At 35.1% G+C, this 17394-nt stretch overlaps 1 long non-coding RNA gene across 1 annotated transcript; it reads left to right on the forward strand.

Annotated features, from left to right (window-relative positions):
* The first annotated feature begins 1876 nt into the window (after positions 1–1876).
* On the forward strand, positions 1877–8568 carry LOC149807768 (uncharacterized). Its single transcript, XR_016423427.1, has 2 exons — positions 1877–2316; positions 6143–8568. It is a non-coding gene; the product is annotated as an uncharacterized LOC149807768 (long non-coding RNA).
* The last annotated feature ends 8826 nt before the right edge of the window (positions 8569–17394 follow it).

Consider the following 17394-nt stretch of genomic DNA (forward strand, 5'->3'; position numbering starts at 1 on the left):
TATATATATATATATATATATATATATATATATATATATATATATATATATATATATATATATATATATATATATATATGTATTTGCTTTGGTAATTATTTCATGGGTTAAACGAAGCTTTGATTTGCGTTTTCGCTGATATCCTCACCTAGACATTGTATGATATTCGACGATAACGAGATATGAATGGAACTAAAGGTAAAAGCGCTTTACTATCGTTGGAACTGAACTGTGTCACGCGTCTGACTTCAATGTTCTTCACGGTTAGAATTCGTGGCGACCCTTGTTATGGTCATATGAGGTCATTGCTTCGGCCAGAATCTGACTGAAGGATACTGTACACAAAAGCAAGATGGTAAACACATCTTAATACATGTATAAGATGTGGCTTGAAGACAGACATATTTGTTTTTATTCAGCAGTTTTTCAAAGTAGACCACTTCCAGCTTGACTAAGTTTCCATTGAAATGCACGTCTTTGGCCTGCGTGCTAAGATATATATTTTACTGAGTTTAAAAGTACATTTTTGGTCTAGTGTTTTACGTAAAGAAACAATTGTGTAGGTTATTTAGTGGAAAGCATGTTGGAATAATGTGCCTTACTCAAGGACACATAAAAATGGCTGGCCCAAGCGGATGAAATGGCAGCCTTTCGGTTGCGAGTCAGACAGGCTTACTATCCGGCTCCAGTCTGCATTAGTGGCCTCGTACGAGATGCAGAAATGTTTATCAGATCCATTATACATCTCCCTAAACAGCAGTGGGTTAGAGTAGATGAATGACGGTTTCGTGTTCATGTTGTATAGGTGAACATTTTAAAGAAGATTATGACAAACCTGAAATTAAAAAAGAAACAAAAATTACTTTTAAGTTGAGTGGTCATGGAACAAACTTTAATTTTAAGCTCAAACATTTCACAGCAAGATTTTTTAATGAAAAGAGTCAAAGAACTTAATACTTCTTAAATTTCACGTTCCTTATTGTTTTACCATTTTGTCGTTTTTTCCTAGTTGTCTTGCAAAACATTTAAAAAAATTAATTATCTCTGAGACAAATCTCGAATTTACTTTGACTAGTAATATAAATCAAGCTTATGATATTTGCTTTAACTGTAAAAGTAAATCTCGTTAATTTAAATTTTTTTATATAAATCATATCTATCTCAACATTAACGTCCTTGGTACTATATTGAGTTCAGCGATGAGAATACATCATTCCATACTAATGATAAGATATTACCACGATTTGCCATGCAACCCAACTTACTAAGTCATCAATCACACTGTGTCATCATTGCAAAACTTCCTTAAATTAAAAGGCAATTTTAATATATTTTGTTTCATCTTTAAGTAAGGTATATATATATATATATATATATATATATATATATATATATATATATATATATATATATATATATGTATATGTATATATATATATATATATATATATATATATATATATATATATATATATATATATATATATATATATATATATATGTGTGTGTGTGTGTGTGTGGTGTGTGTGTGTGTGTGTGTACATATGTATGTTTGTGCGTGCGTGCGCGTGTGTGTGTGTGTGTGTGTGTGTGGAGAGAGAGAGTGCGCTGCTTCGTCTACGAAATTACACCAAACGCTTTTGACTGCCCAAAGAAATGTAAGATAACCCCCGTTGTAGTGGCGAATGCGAATCTAGTAGGAGCAAAACCAACTGTGATGGGCTGGCACAAAAGCTTTTACAATTCGGCTCCTGGAATCAACCCCAATATCTCCGGGGTACAAAGCGAGTGCATTACATAAGTCAATACGGTTCAACAGTATATTACAGATAAGTAGATTCACCTGTCTATATGAGCAAAGCCATTCGGTCAATAACAAGGCTATATTTAATGTTAGCAAGCACAATGCCAAAAAACCTTGAACTTGTTTCAATGTATTTGTTTGAGTTTAAATATTCGCACTGCCTTTAAATAGGTGTATCCATGCGGAAAGCACACACTGTACAATGTAAAACCACCACAAATAAATCCATGTTCCTTATTAGTCGAGTCGCATCGTGTAGTGGTTGAAAGAAAAGTACATTCTGATCTTCCCAGTTATATTCTTCCTAGAATATTTTGCACTGTCTGCTTTAATACTGAGCAACTTTACACAAAAGAAAGAAAGAAGGAAAGATCTATTGTTGATCATGTAATGAGAAGTGGTTATCTGGATAAACCAATGAGTGAAAAAGGAATCAATTTATCTCTGCTTAGATATATTGCCAGGACTACACAGAGTATTGACATTTGATTCAAACCCAGTCCGAATAAAAGGTACTCTCTCTCTCTCTCTCTCTCTCATGCTCGTGAGCTTATAGCGTCGATCGCATATATAATTAACCTTCATCCGATATTACGATAAAGGTTGCTTAAACATTTGGACTCTCTTTCAATCACACACACACACACACACACACCCACACATATATAAACATACATACATACATACATACATACCAGCAGACACATGTATATTTGTATGTTTGCATGTAGGTGGGTAGGTAGGTAGATAGGAATATATGCATTTACGTGCAGAGCATGGGGGGTGGGGATTTGTCCAAACTACACCTCTAATGACACAGGTTGAGCTCATGTACATTTACATTATCTGCCGTTCACATAGCCAGAACAGTCCTACTGAGACTGAAAAAAGGTTATATGGGCGTAATTATTATATCGTTTTTTTAAAAATTAGGTTCGGGTGAAGGATCTCATGGAAATAGACATCATTCGAAGGTAATGACACGTATATATATACGTAGTAAAGAGAATGTGTTTGATACTGAAATTGAGATATTGGCGACAAATATCACTGGTCAACAGTGAAATCATTACTGACTTGAAAAGGCCCTAATCTGTAGTATTTTGGTGTGCCGAACACGAATATAACCGTGAAAAATTTGTATTGGCTCTCGTTTTGAAGATATTCATATACCTCATTTTCTATGTTTCACTGTGTAAATTTCTCCAGTAGGACTGCAGCAACATCCGGAATAATGATGTAACATTGCATAATACCATCATGCTCACATCATCCACAGTTGATTGCATCATTTTCTGATGCAATGCAATACTAATGCCATGCGGCTGCTGAAGTAAGTTGACGTCAGCAGTGTACTATACATGTGTAGGCCTATTATACTAATGCCAGGCGGCTGCTGAAGCTGACGTAAGCAGTGTACTATATAAAGCCCAATCAGATAGGTTCAGCATTTAAAATATTTTAGACGTTGTGCGAGACAGTTCAAGCTACTGTTACATAAAACTTATTATTTTATCCATTTACGTACAATAAAGAACAGTAATGCCTCGAAAGTGTGTTAATACCGCGGACAATTTTTGCTATATTTGTGGGGAAGTGACATTTGCCAACCAGAAGAAAAGTATCAATTCTCAAGTGAAGAAGGCATATCATCTTTACTTCGGATGCAAGGTTGGTGACCAAGACAAGCCTTGGGCTCCGCATATATGCTGTGCTACATGTACAACACAGCTTTCACAGTGGTTGAATTGCAAAAGGTCATCAATGCCGTTTGCAGTCCCAATGGTGTGGAGAGAGCCAAGCAACCACCTAAATGACTGTTACTTCTGCTTGGTTCCTCCTCTTTCCGGCGGAATAACGAAGCGAAAGAAGTCGAGAATAGTCTACCCAAACATTCCGTCTGCATTGAGACCAGTTCCACATGGTGAGGGACTTCCTATTCCAGAACCTCCAGCAGAATATTCTCTTGATTCATCTGACGAAGACAAAGGTGAGTCGACCTGTTCTTCTCCTGGTCCATCAGCATGCAGTGATCCAGATTTTCACTGTGGTGCATCATCAACCCCACACAGAATAACACAGGAAGAACTAAATGACCTGATTCGTGATTTGGACTTATCAAAGAACAAGGCAGAATTGCTAGGATCAAGACTCCAACAATGGAATCTTCTAGAAGAAGATGTCACAATTACTGCATATCGAAAGCGCCACCAGCAATTGGAGCCTTTCTTCAGAAAGGAAAGTAATCTGATATTCTGTTCCGATATTGAGGGCCTCATGAATGCTTTAAAAATCACTCATGACCCACAAGAATGGAGACTATTTGTGGACTCTTCGAAACTGAGTCTCAAGGCTGTGCTTTTGCACAATGGAAACATTCTTCCATCTATTCCAGTAGCGTATGCTGTCCACATGAAAGAGACATACGATAACTTAAGGCAGCTACTGAATTCCATTGAGTATAACAAGTACAGCTGGCACCTCTGTGGTGATTTGAAGGTAGTTGCCCTTTTAATGGGACTGCAGCAAGGATATACAAAATACATGTGTTTCTTATGCGAGTGGGATAGCCGAGCAAGGGAAATGCACTACATGAGGAAGGAATGGACTCACAGGCAGAATGTAGCCATTGGAGAGAAGAATATCCAACACCCAGCTCTGGTTGAGGCTCAGAAAATCTTGCTACCACCCCTTCACATCAAACTAGGTTTGATGAAGAACTTCGTGAAAGCCATTGACCGGACTTTGCCAGCATTCCGATACCTGCATGAAAAATTCCCTCGACTCAGCGAAGCAAAGATTAAAGAGGGAGTTTTTGTGGGTCCTCAGATTCGAGAGCTTTTCAAAGATGACCGGTTCAACAACTTGCTGGAAGGTGACGCGAAACAAGCATGGAATGCTTTTCGCCTAGTTTCTACAAACTTCCTCGGAAATGTTAGGGCAGAAAACTATAAGGAACTAGTAGAAGACATGTTGATGAAGTATAAGAAACTTGGCTGCAATATGTCTCTAAAGATTCACTTCCTTCATTCCCATTTAGATTTCTTTCCTAGCAACTGTGGTATTGTTAGTGATGAACACGGCGAACGTTTTCATCAAGATATCGCAACAATGGAACAAAGATACCAGGGAAAATGGTCCACTACAATGCTGGCTGACTACTGCTGGACACTCCTCAGAGATGCTCCCGAACAGCTGTACAAGAGACAGGTGAAGAAATCTAAGATGTAGTCAATGACTTGATTTTTTATAGGTAGGCTATTACAGTTGACCTTTTACTATTGGAATGCATTTCGTTATGTAAACATTAATTTCTTGCAGATTACAAAAAAACTAGAGCCAATTTTGCAATTTGACTGTCATATTCGTGTTCAGCACATAAAAATTGATAAGAATTGACTAATTTTATTTCAGTAACATGACTTTTGTAAAAATTTGTTGTCCAGTGTATCATAACCTAATCTTTTGACGAACGGTGAAAGCTTTATCCAAACCCATATGTATGTGTAAGACCAAATATTATGAAATTCAAAATGATTTTGAATGTGAAATATGTCACATAGTTGAAACGAATATGTAAATCCATCAGAAAACCGTTCATATGTTCGAACTATAGAGTCTGTATGAAAAATACAAGGATGTATTAACATTTTGTATGTTCGAACAGTATCATTTAAATGAGAAAACGCAGGCATGTATTACGTTTTATATATCCACTTTATTACCTCACGTGTCACAAGATCGTCACACTGGAGTGAAGTTGCATATCGCATCGTGTACACACACACACACACACACACACACATATATATATATATATATATATATATATATATATATATATATATATATACATATATACATATATATACATACACACACACATATATATATATATATACATACACACACACACACACATATATATATATATATATACAGACACACACACACATATATGTGTGTGTGTATGTGTGTGTGTAGCTTGCTAGTAGCGATTAACAAACCACGCAGTTTGTATAAATTATATATATATATATATATATATATATATATATATATATATATATATATATATATATATATATACATATGCAGGTTGAGTGATGGACTAATGATAACAAAATCGATGAAGCTTGCTTTTTAATGTAGAGATGCATCGATGCATACCAGTTAGGCTTTCAGGGGATAACTTTACAGCTAAAGATTAAGATAAACAACAACAACAACAACAACACAGTTAAGGACATAATGTACCAACATTATATTCTAGGAAAGATTTGCCAGAAATTGGTTACCCTATTTTTTCTTTCTATGAAACACTTTCTTTTTATATAGGCTTGAGGCAGCATGGGTCCAAAGAAGTATAAAAATAAAGGCAACAAAAGTGATGTTTCGTCTTCTAGACCAAGTCAGAAACTCGACCGTTCAGCTTTTGACCCGACCAAAAACACCCACATGTGGACGATGTGGCGGATCGCGGTCAACGAGAAGCTTTTGAAAGAGTCCAAATCCCGTGATGGTGATACCCAGCATTTCCCATCTCCTGCCTTGACTCAGCCGCCATTAGCGAAGTACATCCAGGTCAGCGATCCTGTTCAAGGACTGGCAAATTTAAAAATGCCCAACGACTACGAGAGGCTGCCATTCAATCAATTTATCTACTATGGCATTCCAAGGATTTCTATAAAGAATCAAGAATTCAAACAAGATTCAGAAATCAGGATCAGACACATACCAGAATTAGATAAAAGTCGTGAATAACTCTCAGTAGGCATTCCTTTTCATGAGGTTTTGTTTCTGACAGACCAATATTTCAATTTTATCACTATTTTTGTTCTTTTAAACTTAGGATGCTTATATTTTGAACCATGCTTCATTCAGTTCGCCCAGTCTTTTTAAGAATATTTGCTGATATAGGAATATAATGAATAATATAGCAATATTATAACAATATTATAACAACGCACACCGAGTTCTTTGGTACACTGCAGTAATTTCCGATTGTGTATTAGTAGCACATGGGAAGACATTCAGGCAGGATGCAAAATAATGGCAATAAACTTTTTGTTTAATAGTTATTCTGGCAACCTCAGAATGTTGATGGATTCTAAAAGGCAGAAAAAAACAAGGAAGTACGAAAAGATACATTTTGGTCAACTCTTTTAACGACAGAATGAGAAAAAGGGAGGATATTTTCGAGTCTCAGCTCGGCCAACGTGGGTATGTGAGAAAGCGCCACTAATTTCCCATGGGCAGGTGGTTCTTCGATGCATCTTCCCGGGTTTTTCCTCCATCATATAAACTGCCCGCCATGTGCTTAAAAATGACGTTCATCCCACACATCATTATATTTGATGGGATAATAAGTTAGCTGTATGCCTCTGTATTTAGACGTAATAATTTTGCTGATATATCAGGTTTTCACGAAGAAAAAATTTGTAAAATAAAACCAATCAAAATGGGAGCCCTAACACTCCCCGAGTTGATTTGCATCAGATTAACTATGTTAAACTAATTATCCAAGCAGACACATTTTGTTTCTTATTTAGCTGAATCCAACTGCACATGTTTTGAACCAAATTGAAAAACATTCGACAATTATTCTATTACATTTTTTTAGAACAATAGTCCAGATTAGTTAAACAGAACAACACTTATTAATAAGTTATCAAACGAAGGGCTTCAAATTAGATCTATACAGATCTTTGTGAAAAGATCAAAATATATTGGATTAGAAGAGTGACTTTCAATCAATCTAGTCAGCAAAAAAATCATATATTATTTTTTTCATACAAATGATATATACTTTTATATATTTTTACAATAAGCGCATTACACCAAGTTGACCTGCCCAATGATATAAAAATTGTTTTATGCAAATTTCTTTTAGGCTTGTCCAAAATTTAAATATAAGTATCGAAAAGAGAAAAGTTTTATTCGTGCCTTGGTTGTCTATGGTATAACATTTATTTTATCACTTTTTGTGATTTATTCGAGTATTATGGTTTAATACGTTCTGTAAAAAATATTTAAAAACCTAATAGTACAAATCGAAGAATATTTCGTACGTTCTTGTACTACTAATAGTGTGAAAATTCTAATAACGAATCAACAATAATGTTGCAATATATATATGACATCCTTCTAAAATCCAATTTAGTAGATTTGGAGAGCGCGATAAAAATATTGGGCTAAATATGATATTTTACAAAAACACGATTGTGTGAAGATGTATACCAAATCTTATGCAGAATTACTCTGGTTACAAAACTAATAATAATAAATACAATATAATGCTCTTTTTTGTAATTAAAATGCTCTTTTTGTAATAATGAAGATACAATACCAGTGCATATATTCTGCATTTGTAATATTATCAAATGAATTATGGAATAAAACTGGAAATGTATGCAGAACAAAACTTGGAATAGATCTAGACATAGTTGGAAAAAACGTTCTGTGTGTGAGATGTAAAAATATGTACGCCTGTAATTTTTTTAGTCTAAATGTATTGGGAAGAAACCCAGTATTCGTGAAATTAATTCTGAATTTATAATCTCGTACAATTCGTGCTTTTAAAATATGTACAATTTGAGACACATTTAGCATCTATCAGCTGGGTATTTATTTCTGTCAAACTTTTTGTCATGAATGTTATTTAAAAAGAGATCCTTGTTCTGTGCTCTTCATAAACACCGCTGAACGACACAAAATTATATACCTTTTCTTAATCAAAATAAAGAATTTTTTAAAAAAATCAACCAATCTTACCCATTTAATTCATTTAATTGTTTATTCATGATACGACAGCTCTTTGAAAACGTATAAGAATGTGTGTTCACTGACGTTCTACGCATAAATGGTCTCTGAACATCCACATTCCTACTTATACAGTAAAGTCCTGCTAATAGGCCAACTGTAGAAAAGCCGTATATTAAAAATGTCAACGAAACAAAGCAAAAACAAATTAAAAAAGAAAAAGAAATAAAAAGAAGAAAAGAACACAACAAAAACCTGCTATGACCATTACTAAGTCTGAAACATAACATAAATCTAGTATAACATAGTCCAAAACATGACATCAACCTATTATGACCCCTACAAAATCCAAAACATGACATCAATCTATTATGACCCCTACAAAATCCAAAACATAACATCAATCTATTATGAGCCCTACAAAGTCCAAAACATTACATCAATCTATTATGACCCCTACAAAGTCCAAAACATTACGCCAATCTATTATGACCCCTACAGAGTCCAAACCATTACACCAATCTATTATGACCCCTACAGAGTCCAAACCATTACACCAATCTATTATGACCCCTGCATAGTCCAAACCTTTACATCAATATATTATGACCCCTACATAGTCCAAAACATTACATCAATATATTATGACCCCTACAAAGTCCAAACATTTATTCCAATCTATTATGACCCTTCAAAGTCCAAAACATTCACATTGTTATTTGAACTGACCCATAAAACTAGTTTCAGACCTGAAGTTGCTCACCTGGTGTGAAGAGAACTGTGCGTGTGCTTCCGCACATTTATAGGGCTTGTTTCAAAATAGTTTTGAAATGTTTTGGACTAAATCATTTTGGGCAAAGTTGTAGAAACTAGCAGAAAATAAATATGTTGTTGCAGTGGCAGTATATCAAATATTTCTTCTGATTATGTAGTCTATGTACTCTATTAGAATGAATAGTTAATGCTGTGTTCATATAAAGTCATGTGGCCGAAATGCAAGGTATAATGACGAAAATAAAAATAAAAAAATGGGTACATAGTACACACACACACACACACACACACACAGTGGCTTGAGTAAAACTAGACAAATATGACAATGCATTATTCACCCAAAAACGTATATCAAATAGAAAGGTACATAGATAAGAAGAATGATTAGTAAAGGGCGGCATAGGCGCAATTAACATAAAGTGTTCTGCGCCGTTCGGAGTTCTGTCCGGAAGTAGTTTACCAAAGTTATATCCGGTATAGTTTATTTTGTATTACCGGTATTACTATATTTAAGATTATACAAGGATATAATAAAAATGAGCGACTGCCCAATTCAGAATGACAATGAGGAAACGTAATCTTTCTTGAAGAAGATTCCTTCCAAGGAAAAATGACGTTCTACTCTACGAAAAGAATTTCCATAAATTCAAACTAAGACTTTTTCTTCTTTTTAACTGGTTAATGTTGAAACCATTTCTGATTTTCTTGAGCGACAAGATTTTAAAATTAGCCACTTTGCGGCCATATTTTAAGATCGGCACCATTTTCATTTAGGACAAACTGTACAATATTTGAAGATATCAGAAAACTCCATGTTGATATGACTTTCCATTCAGGAGAATTAGTGACATGATGTACATATATATGTTCATTGTGGCAGCCATATCTGAGGTCATATACGACCAACTAGATATTCTAATTAGATTTCTGATAAAATGTCAACATAGGTGTGTATTTAGGAGGAGTAGAAATAATGCGATTTTCATTTTGTCTGCCATTGTGGACATATTATCCCTTACATCAGCACTATTTTCATTCTGGTGAAAACCTGATATTGATATGACTTTCCATCTAGGAAAAGCAGCGATAAGATTTTGAATATGACCATCGTGGCTGCTATATTTGATACAAGATCGGCACAATTTTTTGAAATTTAAGACCAACTTGATAACATAAAAAGTCTTCTGGTGAAAACCCGCACAGATATGACTTCCCGTTCAGGAGGGGCAGCAATAACATGATTTTCAAGATGACTGCCATGGTGGCATGGCAGTGTTATATGAAATCGCTCCCCCCCCCCCCTTTAATTATTATTTACGATTTCCAATGCATCATAAAAAACGTCTTCAGGTGAAACTTCGTGTTGATATAATCATCTATTAAGGGGGACTTATAAGAACAGGATTTTAAAGATTAGGAATAATTAAGCATCATAAAAATATATCTGGTAAATCTCGCATGTTGATATGTTGAAGAAAACTGCAGTGGCAAGTGGAGGATGACAAGTCATTGGATATATGAATTTTTCCCACTGTGTTACTCTGCCAGCCGGACCCTTGCCAATTCATCCTCTGGACTGAGTTTCCGCATTCTTAAAATTCCTTCTTTATTACTTGATTATTTGGTTGTAACTTGTCAGGGCAAAGAGTGGTATACGGAAACATATGTACAAAATATCAGCTGCTTACAGGAATGTTGATTGCATGGAATTTCGCAGCTTTCCTTCATTTAACCTTCAAGACTGAAACTGCTGGTTTTTTGGTATTAACCCAGTTCAAGTTGTAATGGAAATGTTTGTCAAAGAGAACAAAATTAAGTTTATGAAAGGAAGTGGTCAGCATATATGATAAAAATCGTTTAAATTAAAGAGTAAAAACTAGTTCTCTGTGCAAATATAATAAAACCGTGTATATGTTTGTCCTTATTGGTGATTATTTTTTTTATTATAGGAAATCAGTTCTGGGAAGATATTTCTCAAACCAAGTAATTTGCTAATTATTAGGCACATGCATTATTCATTTTGAACTGCATTCATGGTACAGGCGTCATTCATTTTGAACTGCATTCATGGTACAGGCGTCATTAATTTTGAGCTGTATTCATGGTACAGGCGTCATTTATTTTGAACTGTATTTATGGTACAGGCGTCATTCATTTTGAACTGCATTCATGGTGTTTTATTCTAGCAGACTTTATAGTAGGATGGATTGGTTTCGTAAAATGACTCCTTAATATATGAAATTCTTCGTATATTCTTACGTATAAATGTTTAATAATAACATATAGCAACAGTTCTGTGCATTAGGTGTTGGGTCCTGTTTTGTGGTATGTGGCATAAAATACAGATCTACGGCTTAGAATCACGTCCTGATAAATTATAACAATGTAAAGCTCGAAAAACCCTACATTTATGAAATGCGAATCTCGTGAATGTGTAGTCCTTGGTTTAATTATAGGAACATTATTGGTGGTATTAGCTTGTTTAGTGACTCCTCAAACGACAATGAACGTTATTTTAAGATACTTGTTATCGGGGAAAGTATGACCTAAAATCTCACGCAGTGGGTTCTATCATGTGTCGTACCCTCACACAGATTATATTCATACAGATCAGCTTACGTTTACAAAATATCACGATCTTTGATTTTTGTAAAGTTACAGGTAAGTTCACCGAGTGTAAAATACTCGTATAAAGGGTTTAGATTCCCTTGAAAAGAACCAGTACGTTCCCGATTATTACAATGTGTGACACAATTAAAAGATATGTCAACTCTTCAAAACCTACGAAACCAATACTCACTATTGAAAATTTATTGCAAGAAAGATGCCAGATTCCAAATTGTTGAAATGGTGAAATGTTTGTTAGAGATTTTCTCCTTGCCTAATACCGCAAACATTTGGAAGAGAATGTCCCATTCTCGGACAGAACGTTACACAGAACTGTTTCGATACAAATGATGAATAATGATTATAAAAATAAACTTATCGTTTACACTGTTTCTGAGTACTTTCATCAATAGATCTACCAGCCAAACAAATCCAAAGTTGACAGTAATGGATACTAGAAGTAAACAAAATCTTTGTTGGCTGATATTAGGTTTAGCTACGCATGGAGAAAACTAAGATTTCGTGTCAGTTATATGGCTAGCAAAATCTGTAGAACAATGACTAAAAGATCAATGCAGGCACGATTGCGCAGCTAACATCAATGCGTCATCAAAATGTCTTAATTACAGACTAGTTTGGATTTAGAAAAGACTTATAGCTTAATTAAGTTTAGAACTGCACAACCTATATCTTCTGCTGAAACCATAGATGTGAAAATTCATTGTTTGCTTGTTGTTATTACTTACCTTTTGGATATTGCTTGTAGTCATTACTTACCTTTTGGACATTGCTTGTAGTCATTGCTTGCCTTTTGGACATTGCTTGTAGTCATTGCTTGCCTTTTGGACATTGCTTGTAGTCATTGCTTGCCTTTTGGACATTGCTTTTTATTGACATGGATTTATTTTGTGTATCTACTTACCTAAATGGTATTATTTTCTGCACTTTGAAACTACAAGGCAAAACTACCGTTTATCATTTTCTTTCTTATCATTGCCATCAGTTATACCCGTGTTATTTTCTAAACCTTCTGAGCTGAATCAATATAAAGCTTGTGAAAGGTATATGTCATTAACAATTTCTATAATTCCTTCGTTAATATTTTTGATGCACTCGTTTGATGCTGTTATTAATTTTACTTTATTTCATCAGAAGTAATGTTACTGAGAAGCTCGTGCTTTCTTTCCCTTTGGCTTCACATATTTGTATGTGGATACATGTCTAGATTTACAGTAATCGTCAATTTAAGCGTACATTATTGTACGCGTGAATTTAAGAATAGCTGTGAAAACTAATGTCATTACAGTACGCGTGAATTTAAGAGTAGTTTCGAGCAACTAACGTCATTATAGTACGCGTGAATTTAATCGTAGTTGTGAACAACTAATTTCATTAGAGTACGCGTGAATTGAAGCGTAGCGGTGAACAACTAATGTCACTACAATATATGTGAATTTAAGTGTAGTTGACAGCAACTAATGTAAATACAGTAAGCATGAATTTAAGTGAAGCAACTGAAGTCATTATAGTACGCGTGAATACAAGTGTTGTTGAGGGCAACAAATGTTGATCCGTTAAAGTGAAATTATGTTGTTGTTGTTCTGGGTTTAACGCCATTTTTCAGCACAAGATATGCTATACATGGCGGCCAGTATGACTGGTGGAGGAAGAACCCTGGAAAACTCAGGGGGGAAGAACCACCGACCCACGAGAAGCTACTGGCAGCCTTTCCCACGTACCCACGCTAGCCGAGCCTTGGACTCGAACCCACGCAGACAGAGGTGAGATGGCAGTGATCGGTAACAGTGAGCGCTTTAGACTACTCGGCCACTCTGGGCCCCTGAAATTATGTAACGTCCGTCAGAACCTTTACTTATGCTATTGAAATGTCGATAACATAAAAATTACTGAATGTAATTCCTATGTTTTCATCTTGCCAATCTACCTATTAAGATTAAAAGTTTTTTTTTCTACAGATTTGAATTATCATACTTGCTCTCATTGTTAGGCACTCTATCCTAGGAAACTATATGTTTAGGACAACCAAAGAGATGACGTATCATACAAATCGTTCAGCGTTTCATTAAAACCAAACTGTCAATAAACCACGATCAGCATTGATGAAATCGTCTTCTGATTAAGTTTATGCATGGAGACATGCCATAAACTATAAAAATACAACTGTGAAAAATACATATTGGCTGCTTCAGTTTCAGACAGGTTTATGTCGTCAATAATGTTAAATTGAGATTCCGAAAGGGGACGTTTTTACCGTCTCGAAATATCTGTTTTCGTCCGTTTGAAAAAAGATATTTATTAACTTTGAGCCAGTATATGTAGTCCAAGTCTGTTTCAAATACAGTCAAGTGAAATGTGAATATCCTTTCTTTAATAAAACAAAATCCTATGCCACTAATATTCGAACACATTTCAAGTTTCTGCACCTAGGAAAAAATCTTGTATATTCACTACATTATGAGTGTCACTTTTGTTTCATTCCATCAGAAAATAATGTAACTTTGTACAAGGTTACAGAAGCCAGGATATAATGGTCTGCCCTTTGCCCCACAAACATCAGGTGACTGGCTTTGAATTTTCTTGGGGAGAATGCACGTGGATATTAAATGGTTGTGTTAGTGACCGTTACAGATGAATTCCTGCGAAAGAATGGACGCTCCGTGGGGTCATATGAGTTGGTTGAGCTTACGCTGGGTTAGGTAGTTTATCTTTTAAAATGAATATTAAATATTTGACAAATTAAGTGATTCTCCCCCGAAATGATGGAATTGTTTATAATAGCGAATTTTATATTTCTATCTAAGTTAAATTTAAATCGTCGTATGTCCTCTTTTCTCGTATAATTAATTTTACTTCTTAAATTTTGTATTAGATATTCCAGACTATTGAGGTTTTGGCAGAATGGCATTTCTTTTTCTTCTCATTCTATCCCATTGTCTGCTTAGCGTCATGATAAGGAGAGTCATACAACACGTTATCGTCTGGTCTTATCGCTACTCTTTTATCTCGAATGCAGAAGGTACAAGGAAAAGTAACATGACCAGCAACAAAAAAACCAACGTCTTAAGGACGTAGTATGGTAATACTGATGTCACCATTGCCTTCAATAAAGTATTCTGTAACACTTAGCAGTGAGAGCATGAATAAAATACAATAAAAAGTCCAAACCTTTTTTGTATTAACAGACTCTAAAGTAATGTACATCAAATATGGAGTTTATATACAGTGAAACCAAATTGAACATAAACTTTTTTCTGATTTACTGTTTGCATATAGAAGAAATTTGTATCAGTACTGAAAATCTGGAAAGTAGAGCCTAAAATAAAAGATTTGGAGACTGTACTGGTCATAACAGTACATGTAACATGTATGTTGGTAATAACAGTGAGAATAATGTAAATGACAAAAATCAGGATGATCCCCAACTGAACTGTTTAGAATATTGTAATAATGTATGTCTGTCTGTCTGTCTGTCTATATATGTGCTTACCTGGCTGTATTCAATTTAAATGATGAACACAACCATGGCAAATGCACCATAAAATGCTCGCCAGTCCCTGTTTATGACGTCAGTCCCCATTTATGACTTTTAGTATGCAAAGTTCCAGTACTTACACCATGCTCTGCTATCTTCTGTGCTCCCTCACATAAAGCAGAATGAGCTGATGTGTCAGTGACATGCTGTTCTACTATCCATCCAATATGGCTACATATTGTTTTATTTGAAACGTATAATTTTTACTATTGTACCGAAACACATATGGTTTCTCATTATACTGAATTGAAATGCGGTCAACAAATTGTTGGAAATTTTCTCTTCAGCAAATATGTCTTACATCTTTATAAACTGATAAAGTGGATACCTAATCTTGGTACTTTCACCTTATCATCTGTTCGTACCTAATTCTTTTGACTTATTTATATTTTCGATATTGTCGACCACCAGTAGCATTAAATAGAACGTTTTAATTCTTCGTTTAAGAAGGACCCGATAATACACAATATTAATCTGCATTTGTAACGAACCTACTGTATCAACCCAATTTACAATGTCATGAGCATACAACCAGAGCACCGGGCAGGATTTGTAGTTTCTAAGAAAAATTCTCCAGTAGGCCCGTATGAATTACAACAGGGATAGACAAACCCCAGCCAGCGGGCCGGATCCGGTTCGCGAACGTGTTCTGTCCTGCCCTCAGGGCAAATTAAAACAACCCAGAAATATGGCCAGTGGACAGTAATTATATTTAAAAAAATAGTGTTTGCGGCCCTCGAGTGGCCGTAGAAAATGCAATCTGGCCCTTGGCCGAAAAAGGTTGTGCACCCCTGAATTACAACAACAACAAAAATTATCTCCGGCGGTGGGCCACCTGACTGTTGTGGGTCCCCTGAATCTTGTTCTAGTTGTCCTATCCAATCCGCAACAGCGCAATAATGTCTGCTACTTCTTCTGTTATAAAGATACTATTTAACACTTTAGTCGGAAGTCTTATACTAGATCATTTATAAATAGATTTAATAGAGAAAGACTTCAATCGCAACCTTGTCTGGTGTCAGTATTACAGATGAAGAATTCTGTATAGTGTACCTTCATGTGACTGTAGATTCCTGTGAGTCGAAAACTGTAAACAGCATTTCACCGCTATCTTTGTTAGCTAAGCAAGTTAGTCATTTGACATCATTAATATTCAAAAGCTTTAGAAAAGTCAATTAAAAGACAATAAAACTACCGTGCCTTTTTACTTCGATATTTCTGAATCATTGCTTGAATCGAAAAAAAAAACCATTATGTATTGCTAAATAGCCTTTGCGGAATTCTACTTTTTTAATTTTATTATTAGTTTCACACCAGTGATTGATGCGTTAGCTTAAAACACTGGTAAAAAATTAGTTCAAGATATAAATGGAAGAAATACCCCTGTAAATGTTAGGGTTATCGCAAAAGCCTTTTTTATGCAATGAGAACATAATCTCCCCATTGTTTAGCGAAGTGCATGTGTCAGAAGCTTTGTTAAGCAATTTGACTATATAAGGAAATATGCTTGGAGTTTGTTTGTTTATTTGTTATTTTTTATTTATATTTTGGAGGGGGGGTAATCATTCCAGCATTTATTCCATCCGGTCCACTCAACTTTCCAGATTTTATGGTTTGGATACTTTTGAGAACTTCAGCTTTAGAGTTGGGACTTCAAATGTGGAGTTTGTTTCGGTCATACAGTCAAAACTGTGCTTACATTCTAAGTCATCACGGTACAGTAACAATCTAAAGTACCATCGATGACACGTGATCGTGTCGTTACTACATGCTTTGCGCGCCCGTGTTCGTTTAATCAGCTTCCAAAATGTCGAGACATCTAACCTTGAATCTGTTAATTCCTCTATCTTTCTACGTTTATAATTCTCTTTTTTTTTTCTTCATGCGAAATACA

This window comes from Sinohyriopsis cumingii, chromosome 1 (assembly GCF_028554795.1).
Source record: "Sinohyriopsis cumingii isolate HCF-2022 chromosome 1, ASM2855479v2, whole genome shotgun sequence".
Lineage (NCBI taxonomy): Eukaryota > Metazoa > Mollusca > Bivalvia > Unionida > Unionidae > Sinohyriopsis > Sinohyriopsis cumingii.